Source organism: Nothoprocta perdicaria, unplaced genomic scaffold (genome assembly GCF_003342845.1).
Source record: "Nothoprocta perdicaria isolate Ctin4 unplaced genomic scaffold, notPer1 scaffold_68, whole genome shotgun sequence".
Taxonomy (NCBI): domain Eukaryota; kingdom Metazoa; phylum Chordata; class Aves; order Tinamiformes; family Tinamidae; genus Nothoprocta; species Nothoprocta perdicaria.
The window spans coordinates 816,759-829,112 of NW_020455954.1; positions in this window are offsets into that span (position 1 = coordinate 816,759).

The window sequence follows — 12,354 nt, forward strand, 5'->3', positions numbered from 1 at the left end:
TCTCTTTCCTCTTATAAACCCTGTGGCTTTTCTTTCAGCTCTGTCTTCACTGCGAAGCTCAAGTTTGTGCTTTCATTTTCCCCCACCTAAATTTTCATTCTCTGAGCTCCTTTCTTTTGGGATCTCTGCTCATTGCACCAGTATATTCAAAATGCTATTCTGAATGCCTGTTTCCTCCATTGCTTGGGCTGCACATCTTTACACATGACTTGGAACAGTTTCTTTCATAGCTAGCATCTATTTCAAATTTTTAATGCTTATTATTAATAAATATGTGTTGCTGTGCTCTCAAAATACTCTTTGGATTTTAACTGTACACATCATATTTGCATTTTATCTTCTGGTCAGCTGATGCTTTTCCTACTGCTTCTATTTGCCTAGAGTGGACACTTTGACTGACAAAAGCTTTTTTCCTATGTGTTAAGATCTTTCTTTATTCATATCTTTCCTTGAAGTTTGTCCTCTATTATGAACGGCAGCTCYGCAGCTGGCACCTCATCCATACTTTTTTTCTTTCATTTCAAAAAAAGGAAAAAAAATACGAAACATCACTAGATGCTCTGATTATTGTGCAAATAATGCTTTCCTGAATACATTTTTTYCCCCTTCTTCTGGGATCCGGTGTCATTCTTCTTCATGCTTTCTGTCTGATTTAATTGTATGATCTTTGGACTCAGAGTCCTGATTTCTTTTTCATTTGGAAAGACCCCCACACCTAAGTGGCATTATATAATTAAATGTTTTTAAAAATTCCAACTGCACACAGCATTGAAGTATCTAGCACAGCAGAACCTGAGCTCTGTGTTAAATTGCTTACTGAATGCGCTCATGCAATAAAACAAGAGTATATGGTAGCATTTTACAATAATGAGGGCCAAATTCTCACACTCCCTTCTTTTCCTGCCAAAGCAATATATATTAATGCTTGCAAGGATTAAGTTTATATTTGAATCTTTATTCTACTTAATTATGGCCTCATAATGAACTAGCAGCTGGAGGGCATTTGTATACGAGCATCTTCTGTGGTGGTAAGAAACCCCATTAGCGCAAGTGGCACGGGCTTGTGCTTTCAATATTGAAAGCTGGGGCTCTATCCCCACTGGCAACTTCTGGCAGCTTTATAAATACATGTCAACAGACTCATTAAACGTTGGCATTCCTCATGGGACTTGAACTCCTGTCAGCCAGCTGGGATAAACTTTGCCTTAGGGAGCATGTAATATTCTGGCAGAGCGCTGCTATCGTGTCCCAGGCTCGTCCTTGGCTCACAGTGAGCCTAAGAGCCTGCAGCTTACAGCTAACAGAGTAATTCCTTGTGCTCAGGTGATTAAGGCTTGCAATATTGGTTTAGAAGTTCCCAGTTTCTAGCCTTGTTCCTTGGCTGCACTGTATATACATAGCTGGGGATTTTGGTAGATTATTCCGTAATATGGAATATTGGATTATCCTCCATATGGATATGGATTATTCCTCATTCAGCTGTGGACTGACTATTCTGTATATGTAAGATAAAGTGATACCTGTGCCCATGGCAGCGACAAAGAACACTAAGTTTTGGATCACACCTTTGGGATGGAGCTTTTAATGTTTATTAATACAAAGACTGAAGCGTAAAATAAACTTTCTTCCAGATCATAAACATCACATTACAAAGAAACGCCAGCTGCATTGTCTGCCTTGCTCTCGGTGTCATGAAAGGGAAAGAACTAAGATTTCGCTTTTGAAATTATGAATAACCTTGCAGGGCTGGCAATTAAAAAAAGGAAGACAGAGAGAGACAAAAAACTCTTTACACTTTCCAATTTATCAGCTTGGATACAGAAGGTAGACAAAAATGTTATGAGATCAACTAAGCATCCTTACTAGAAGTTCATGTAGACAACTTTTAAGATATAGCCTGTGAAATAGCAAGGAGTTTTCTGCTACTATGTGAATGCTGCTAGGCATTCACTGCTGTTTTCCAACCATTAGTTGTTCARTTCAGTAAAAACTCCATAGAAAGGAAGATGAAATATCTCCAAAATACATCTCCATTAAAGGACATTCCCTTTTGTACCTTCCCTCAAAGACAGAATCGGGATTTGTGACAGGTATAAATCAACACAGGCTCATTGGCAACAAAAGAGCAATAAAAACCATCCTAAGTTGARAATCCTACTCTGCATTTTCAAAGTGACATATGTTGGTACCTTTGAGGTTCCAGAGGGCCTGTTATTCCATTAGAGATTTTATTTTCAGAAAATATACAGTAATTGCCCTGCCAGGTGATAAAATTCTCTATAAAGATGTTTAAGATTAGACATCTCAAATTACCTGTCACTATTTTGAAAATTCAGACCAAAACGTATGCAGCTGTGTTCCATCGGATAAGACAAACTCCACTGTTGTGTGAAATGAATTAACTGTTCAGTCCTCAAAATACTAAGACTACTTATATATGCTACTGATAACTACTTTGTCTTTCCATAATGATGTACAACACACATAAGAGTCTCCCCAGTTGAGATATTCAGTAATGAAGTAAAGAACTGTAATGATGATGGCAAATAAAATTGTGCAGCATGCAACAGATGAACTAAAATTTTATTAAAACTAGAAAAAAAAAAAAAAAAAAGCTACTGTCAAAAGAGAAAAGGTAGCCACTGGTGCCTGTAAGTTATGGATCAAAGCTGTGCAGAGACAAAGATAAAAAGTTTGGCAATAAAAGTGTTGACAGTTCCATGGCGGAAAAGTTGCATTTGAATGGTCAGAAGAAGGTCTCTGGGCTCTGTGATTTGCCGCTGCATGACCACAATGCCACTGTGGTTGTTCACTTTTTTTGTGGTGAAATAACCCTCCTGGTTCCCGCTGATGATGGCCAGCAGAATTTTATCCCCAGGGACAGCATTGGAAGGGCCCATGCGGAAAATGTCGGTGGGTACTTGAATGTTGGTAGGAAAAGAGAGGTGATAGTAGGTTATTCTCAGAGGCAGGCTCTGGCACTCCTTATTTTCATTACAAGGCAAGCGCTCACAGCGACTGCAAGAAAAGTGAGAACACAAGACAAGAGGAAGATTAGTGCACATATAGCAAGCGTGACAGGAAAGCAAGGGCAGTGGGGATGGGGAAAGATACGTTGACTTGCACACTGTATCCATTCTTCAGCTTGACAGCTCAGTCATAATGCAAATGCACATGTACTAAATAACGATGGATTTGTCGGGAGTTGGTGCTTTTGGAGAAGAGTTGCCATTTTAAGAAGTGTTGCCCTTTCTTTGCAGGTACAGATGAATTAAGTCTCTCATCATAGGTGGGAGTTTATTAGCATTTGGCATCTTCCTCAAGAAGATACAGACTTTTTTTCCCCTGTTTTTTTCAAGTTTTGTTCTTTCGTTGACCGGACATATGTTAAATGAACTTCACTGATKAATGAGTTGACCATGTTCTGTTTGGGTCTTTAGGGAGTTAGATTTTAAGACAGCAAAGTATTGTGAAATCCACCATGTACACTCACAAAGTGTTGGTCTTTCAAAAGAGAGAAGAGCCACTGTACTATATAGGTTCACCACCTGACAGCACAGAGAAGAATGCAAACCTTATTTCCAACGCTACCTGTAAGTTTTGGCTTATTTGCTTTGAAAAAAAAACCTCCTTTCTCCTCCTGATGTAGCACTGTATTTTTCTGTGCCACTAGGCGAACCAACTTTAGTCAGTCAAATACACATCTAAGCAAGCACGGAAAACAAGATCCAACTGCCTGACATCTSTAGCATGTGCCCTACACATTCACTCCAATTTCATACAGACCTGAGGCACAGCAATGATGCTGGCAACTGATAAAGCTACCTTAGGCTCATTGCTGTTTTCTTCACTTATCACCAGGGAGCACCTACAGAGGACTAGCAAGAGGTCACGCATACAGACTGAAAAGGAATGAACTCAGTCCCAATGTCAGCACTGGAAATTATGGCCTGCATGGAAGGAGCAATTTCCTTCCTGATAATCCTATAAACCATGGCATTGACAGGTAAGTGAGTCAATATGTCACAGTTAATAAAGAATGTCATAGTTTACCAGCATATTAATCAGTATTTAACATGTCGTCTCAGCTAGCAGGTTTAAACGTAGTTCGAGAAACATATGAAAGACATGGATTTCAGATTAAGAACCCGCCCAAATAACTAAATTCAAGCTGCTATCTGAATGTCTTCTCAAACAGTTCTGCATTTTGTGCCAGAAGTAGAGCTAGATTTAATGACCAGAGCAGCATGTTGACTTTGCAAAATTTGAAGATAAAAAGATCCAAACCTGCCAGGTGCACAGCCACGCATCAAATCAATTAAATTCTCTCAGTTCAAAAGGCACACAGTGCACAGGGTAAGGCTTTGGAACCCTGAACTCTTTATTCAGGAACACTATTTCTGCAATTTTTTTTTCCCTCTACAAAGAAATGTTCCATCATCAAAGCATGAGCATGGATTGCATCCTTCTTCCTCAAGCACAGTAAGAAATGTTGAGTTGAGTTAATTTATTTTGTTTTGACACATGCAGTTGAGGTCCTATCAAGAAGTATCTGATATCAACAGAATTGTGGCTCATAAGCATGGTCCTCTTGGTCCTCTTTGTTCCTTGACAKTGCATGGTGGCCTGACTTCCAGAAACTTCTCATTATAAGCAGAAAAACAGAAAAATTGGTTTTCAAAAAAATAGTAGTGGCTAAGTATTCAAATAGTAATAGCTAGATAAATAATAGTAAGATTAAAAAAAAAAAAAAACAGGAAAAAAGAAACTCCTCAAAGCTTCCAACTTCCTAAGATTTCAGAGTTTGAAAAAGAGCCTTCTGCTGATTCAGAAAGTTATTTGTGGAGACTGGCATAGTTGTGGAAAGGAGATGGACTTATTTGGAATTGATCTTTTTTTTTTTTTATCTTTATTGTTGGTGGTATTCAACACACATCACACTCTTCATTGTAGCTTTAGTTAATGTGCASGAATTTTTCCATCAAATAACCACAAAGATAGCAAATATTATTGCTTTCAAGAACCAGAGTTCATGCTGGGGTCACACACCACAACAGCAACAAGTAAATCAGCACGTAAATCTCAGTGTACCCTCTAGACCTTATTTTAAGTGCTTCTCTTCAGTAGGCATAAGAAAATCATATGGCAAGGGAATTTTACAACCCAGTGCTAGTGCATGAGCAGASCAAGACCATGGCTGTTGCTCCAGCTCTTTGTGGTACCTCACAATGGACTTGGTGGCCACAGAGCTACTGCATCCTGCCACCACAAAGTGTCGCTGCTCCTAAGAGCACTAAAGGGATCCCCTTAGGAAGGGAAGCACTGAGGAGGCTCCATCAGCTACCAAAGGAATGGAGCCTGCAGAGCAAGTGAAACATAAAAATACTTTGCAGGGAGACGGTTCTAAATATGTCTTTATAATTCCTGCAGACCTCCACAATTAGGCACCTGGGGCTGAAAAATAAGCATACAGCATGACTAAAACCTACTTCTGTATTACTGCCTGGTTATTTTAGCTCCCTAAATTGTTTGTTGCTCTTTTCTCTTGAGTTATTTTACTTGGCAGAAATACTGGCTGCAAAGAATTACTGGTAGTATAAGTTTTATGTACCAAAATATTGGTTACTCATAAAGGAAAATAAAAGGAAAATAAAACTACCAAGAACAGAGAGATTTCATTTTTCAGATTTAATACAACTCTTTCTAACAGAAATGAGTTTTTCTGTCTTCCTGGCCATTTCTGAGTCAGGTTTTCACCTTGGTATAGAGGCAGTTTGTTTGGTTATACTGAAAACAGCTGAGTGTTGTACAGGAATTTTCTCATCAAAGCATGAGAACTTAGCAGGATTTAGAGCTTTGTAACTGATTTCATACAGGGAAATAATTTCAATATTCTGAATAACAAATTAAATATGAATAATTAACTCTATACCACACCTCTTCAAAATTCAACTCTTTGCAGGCTTACAGAGCTGTAACAATGTTCTCTACCTCCTAGAATACATTCTACTACAAAGGCACTCACTTAACCTGTCATCAGTGTGTTATTTCTTTTCAACAGAGTACATCATGCTTTGAGGCCCAGATGGGCCCATGCCTGGACTTTATCTCCCTCATGGACCTCTACATTGATGTTAACACAGCAACTGAGTAGAGAAGGCAGTCATTGTCCTAAATAGACACAGGGAATTAAATCAACAGCTGGCTGGTTTTCGCAGACATTTCTTAAACATGAAGTTTCTCCTGAAGTTCCTCTTTAGGCTCAAGCAGGAATGTAGTATACAGTAATACCGCAGACAACGTGTACAAATCCTCTGCATGTTTCTCCTATCTACAGCTGAAAAGACTGAAATAGTTTTAAGCTGTTGAAAGCACARACCCTTATTCATTTTGCCCTCACCTTCAAGCCTTTATGTCCTACCTTTGTCTCATTTATCTCTTTCCCAACCCAGCTCCTTCTCCTCAACTCCTTTCCTGGCCTACTCTCCCTTCCTGGCCACTCGAACATCTGCCATCAGGACTTTCTAGCCAGTTAGCGCTAATCCTCTTCTCCTTGCTCTCCTGATAGTCACTTGCTTCTCTCAACTGCTAGCTCACCATCCTAGTCCCTAGACATACACCCCTTTCCCTCTGCACAACCATTCCAAACAACCTCTTGTTCACACCAGTCTTCATCTAAACCTGCGATCAATCACCCTTCACCCTTTCTACCCTAATATTTTGCTTTTTTTTTTTTTTGTGTTCCTTTCCTCTTTTGTATCTGTGTTGTGTTATCCTATTTTACCTTCCACCCTTCAAGCGTTTCCAAATTGCCTTCACCTGGTCACAGTTTCAGGTCCTACCCTTTCTGCATTCAGCCTCCTTATTCCTAAATACTCCTTTCCTTCCTACTCATTCGCCTTTTCTCTCATCTCTGCTAGAAACTGTTTTCTTATCCATGGACTCTGGGTGGTCTGGGAGAGCACGGAAGAAAGAGGCTCTGGGGCCGTCAGGTCTGGCAACGTCTGGCCCRTAACAGATAGGTGCTGACATTGCAGGGAAAACCTGGCTTCATTCCTGTGGCCTATGTGGGAGTGGGCTCAGATGGAGTGGGCTGTGGAGTCAGCATATGCACATTTCAGGCTGCTTTAGGAGCTGCAAGAGGTTCAAGGCTGCTAAGACAGAGGAGAGTTGTTTTCTGCTAAAAAAACGAAGACCTCTCTATTGATAACAGGAATTAAATTYAATTGACACAAAGATTTCCAGGAAGACTATGAAATCCTGATCAGTGAAGGACCTGAAGAAAAAGTTAAAGATAAACTTTCACTCTAGGTAGAACTGATCATGTTTGAGGCAAAGGAGTAGATTTAAGATTAATCTTCAAAGCCCTCATTTTCTAAAGTTTATGAATAAAGGCTAATACCAATATTACAAAGTTGATAAATTCAAAAATTTTCAAGGTTTTGATAAAGATGACCAAAAGTACCAAAGTCATCTCTCAACAAATTTCAAATTTCAGCTTCAGAAAATGATGACAAACTATTCAAAGACAAAAAGAAACCATCAAAATGTCTTAAACACGTGTGTTCTTCTGTATCCTGCCTCCTGGAAATGAGTAAACCACCTTAGCTGAAATTTTCCGAAACTTGAATGTGAGTCAGATGCCTGGCATGTAAAATTTTAGCCCTTTGTTAAGTTTTGGCAAAATTTTTAGTAGTTAAAAACAGATTCTAATAATTAGAAGTGACAAGCAACTTCAATAATATGCAGACATGTCTAGAATACAGGAATATTTCCTATTTTGGCTCAAAGCAGTATACTTTTCTGATATACTGCCATAACCACTTCTTTATCTTTTCCACTGTTTTTCTTGGCCTGAGTATTATAAATGTTTGACTTAAGTGTCACATAAAGAGAATTTAATTGTTATGCAATTTGAAAATAAAAAAGTCTTTGGCAAGAGGTATACAGCAAGTTAAGTCCCCTTGTGAGTAGCAGTAAACCTTAATTATCTTTGGAAAAGCGCCAAGCCTATAGGCTGCTCTTAAAGAAAAAAAAAAAAAAAAAGATTAACTAAAAGAGATAAGACCTTTAATAAAATTGTTACCATTAAAGACCAGACTATGTCAGATACTTTGCTGGATATCGGGGGAAGGCTACATATTGCGTACTCCAGCTACCACTGGAATAGCCATCATGCAAAATCTCCATTTTAAAGGTATTAGGCATTGAATTTTCAGGTCACTCAGGGTTGTTGTTGCTTGTATATATGAATTTAAATTAAAAATATGAAAGAACAAACTTGTAGGGCTGTGGCCTATTAAATTATAGCTGCTCTGGAAAATACATTGGGGAATAGAACAAGAAGTCCTGTGAAAGGCCAACTTGATGGGAATAGAAAATGTTTTGTCTTTCCTTTAATGTGCCAAGTTGATAAGCGTGGAATGTGTTTTGAATAAAAAAAGAGAAGCAACTGGTATCTCTTGCAGATAAAATATTAAGAGAAGCCAACAATTTTGAATTGAGAATCTTGGCACAAGGTTAAGTGAAAAAGTAATTCAATGTCATTATTATGCAAATGCTACTAAGATATGCTACCTACCAGTCCACAGTACCCTATGTTAGGTTATATACACCAAAGATAAACAGTTCAAGATTATGTAAGTTAGTGTGAATGTAGAAAGGTTACAAATGAATTGTCGTATGGGGCTGTTCCCCAAGGGACAAAAAATAATCCAATGCAAACCCTTCATCCTGATTCTCAAATGCTGACAAGACACGCTCATATTGCCTGAGTATGAGTCTATCTTCCCATTGAACTAACAAGGATTTTTGCATTAAGGATGATGAACTCGTATGCTTTGATTTATGCAGTCACATTGCTATGAAAAACCATAATTGTGTCTGCAGATGTTGAGAGCAGCAAATCTACCAAATCCAGCAAGATAATTACTCAAGGAATTAAAATAATCAGAACTCAATTAAGCAGTTGCAGGGCTTTTTATTCTGACTCAGCTTAATTATAGCCCAGCACAACAGAGGAGTCGCTCTCTGTTAGACAGAGTAAGCAATCACAGAGCATCAAAAACCCAGGTCTGAAAAAACAAATCAGAGAGACTACTACTTCCAAAAATGATCCATTAAATCTAACCTAATGGCTAAAAATTAACCATTAATTTTAACACATGCATAGAAATACAAAGGAAAGAGAAAATGAAATCAGGAAAAATAAGAAAATTAAGAGAGTAACAACTGAAAAACTATTTTGGGAAGGAAAAGATAACTGAAGACGTCTACAGGAGAAACAGATTGTGATACGTTTTTTATGAACTCTGCAACTCAGCAATGTTCACAAAAATCTGTTAATTCTGCTTTAGTATCCCATTGCAAATGACTGTTTTTTGTAATTTATTTTATTTAACATAAATGAACAAACAATATAACAAGTCAAGAGAACATCTGCCTTGTGAGTTATTTTCTGCTTACTGTTTTGGCAAATATTTAATGTTCATTACTATTGATGTAAACCTATGTATAAATGTTCATTACAGGCCAGGAAGGTGAGGTGGCAGAGTTGCTCTTTTCATGAGAGAGCAACTGGAATGTATGGAGCTGAGCATAGGGGAGGATGGAGTGTGGGTCGAGGGCCTGAAGATGAGGATTAAAGGGCAGGCCAACAGAGGTGACGTGGTGGTGGGAGTTTACTACTACAGGCCTCCTGATCAGGATGAGGAAGTGGATGAGGCCTTCTACAGGCAGCTGAAAGAAGCGTCCCGATCACAGGCCCTGGTCCTCCTGGGGGACTTCAACCACCCTGATATCTGCTGGGAAAACCACACAGCCAGGAACAGACAGTCCAGGAGGTTCCTGCAGAACATTGCAGATAACTTCTTGACACAGGTGGCTGAGGAGCCAACAAGGGGAGGGGTGCTGCTAGACCTGATACTAACAAACAGAGATGGTCTAGTGGGAAATGTGAGGGTTGGGGGCAGTCTGGGCTGCAGTGACCACGAGATGTTGGAATTCACGATCCTGCGTGGAGGAAGCTGGGCAAGAAGTAGGATTGCAGCCCTGGACTTCAAGAGAGCCAACTTTGACCTCTTCAGGGAGCTCCTTGGAGCAGTCCTTTGGATCAGGGTCCTAGAAGGAAAGGGGGTCCGGGAGAGCTGGCTATTATTCAAGCACCACTTCCTCCAAGCTCAGGATCGTTGCATTCCCACAAGAAAGAAGTCAAGTAAGCGGGGCAGGAGACTTTATGGATAGGCAAGGAGTTGCTGGGCAAACTTAATGAGGAAAAGAGCACATACATAATGTGGAAGAAGGGCCAGGCCACTTGGGAAGAATATAGGCACGCTGTCAGAGAATGCAGACACGCAACGAGGAAGTCCAAGACCCATCTGGAATTAGAGTTGGAGAGGGATGTCAGGGACAAAAGGAAGGGCTTCTATAAATATGTCAGCAGCGAAAGGAAGACTTGGGAAAATGTTAGTGCACTGCTGAATGGGGAGGGGGCCTTGGTGACAGAGGATGCCGAGAAGGCAGAGGTACTAAATGCCTTCTTTGCTTCTGTCTTTACTTCTAAGGCTGGTACCCATGAACTGCAGGGCTTAGGTAAATGAGAGACAAGTGGGCAAGAGGAAGACCTGCTGCTGGTCAAGGAGGATTGGGTTAGGGATCACTTAGGCAAACTGGTCACCCATAAACCTATGGACCCTGATGGGATGCACCCAAGAGTGCTGAGAGAATTGGTGGAGGTTATTGCTCAGCCGTTCTCCATCATCTTTGAGAAGTCATGGAGAGCAGGGAAGGTGCCGGAGGACTGGAAGAGAGACAACATCACTCCAGTCTTCAAACAGGGCAAGACAGTCTTCAAACAGGGCAAACAGGGCACGTCCGTCCCTGGTAAGGTAATGGAGCAGCTCATCCTAGAGAGCATCTCTGGGCACGTGAAGGAGAAGGTGGTGATCAGGAGTAGTCAGCATGGATTCAAAGCAGGGAAGTCATGTCTGAGGAACCTTATAGCCTTCTATGATGGGATGATTGTCCGGCTGGATGAGGGGAGAGCTGTGAATGTTGTCCACCTTGACTTCAGCAAGGCTTTCGAAACCATCTCCCATAATAGCCTCATAGAAAAGCTCCAGGAGTGTGGTCTGGATGAGTGCACAGTGAGGTGGATTAAGAACTGGCTGGATGGCAGAGCTTAGATGGTGGTAATAAATGGAGCCAAGTCCAGTTGGAGGCCTGCGGCCAGTGGTATCCCCCAGAGGTCAGTACTGGACCCAGTGCTGTTCAACTTGTTCATCAATGACCTGGACGAGGGCAGGGAATGCACCCTGAGCAAGTTTGCGGATGATACGAAACTGGCTGGAGTGGCCAACACTCCGGAGGGCTGTGCTGCATCCAGAGGGACCTGGACAGGCTGGMGAGTTGGGCAGAGAGGAACCTCATGACGTTCAACAAGGACAAGTGCAGGGTCCTGCACCTGGGGAGGAATAACCCCAGACACCAGTACAGATTAGGGGTTGACCTGCTGGAGAGCAGCCCCGCAGAGAGGGACCTGGGAGTCCTGGTGGACACCAAGTTAACCATGAAGCAGCAGTGCCCTCGTGGCCAAGAAGGCCAATGGGATCCTGGCCTGCATCAGGAGGATGTTGCGAGCAGGTCAAGGGAGGGGATCCTGCCCCTCTGCTCAAATCTGGTGAGGCTGCACCTGAAGTACTGTGTGCAGTTCTGGGCTCCCCAGTATAAGAGGGACGTGGAGCTCCTAGAGGGGGTCCAGTAAAAAGCAATGAAGATGATTAAGGGACTGCTGCAACCATCATATGAGGAGAGACTAAGTGTGTTGGGCCTGTTTTCTCTGGAGAAGAGAAGGCTGAGAGGKGGCCTGGTGGATATGTCTAAGTACCTGAGGGGAGAATGTAGGGAGGAAGGGGCCAAGCTCTTCTTGGTGGTGGCCAGAGACAGGACAAGGGGTGGTGGGTGTAAATTAAAACACAAGCAGTTCCATCTCCATGTGAGGAGGAACTTTGCTGTGAGGGCAACAGAGCCCTGGCACAGGCTGCCCAGGGAGGTTGTGGAGTCTCCTTCTCTGGAGATCTTCCAAACCCATCTGGATGCCACCCTGTGCCACATGCTTTAGGTGTCTCTGCTTGAGCAGGAAGGTTGGACTAGATGATCTGTAGAGGTCCCTTCCAACCTTAACCATTCTGTGATTTGCTTCATTCTATGGAGGRTGTATAGAGTAATCCAATTTATCTAAGAGGTGATGAGCATAAGGGCACTGACTGTGGACCATGATAGCGGGTTGAGCACCACTGGGATTTGTCAATTTTCTTCCCTAGTCGGTGGAGCAAATACCCACCATATGGGGCATAT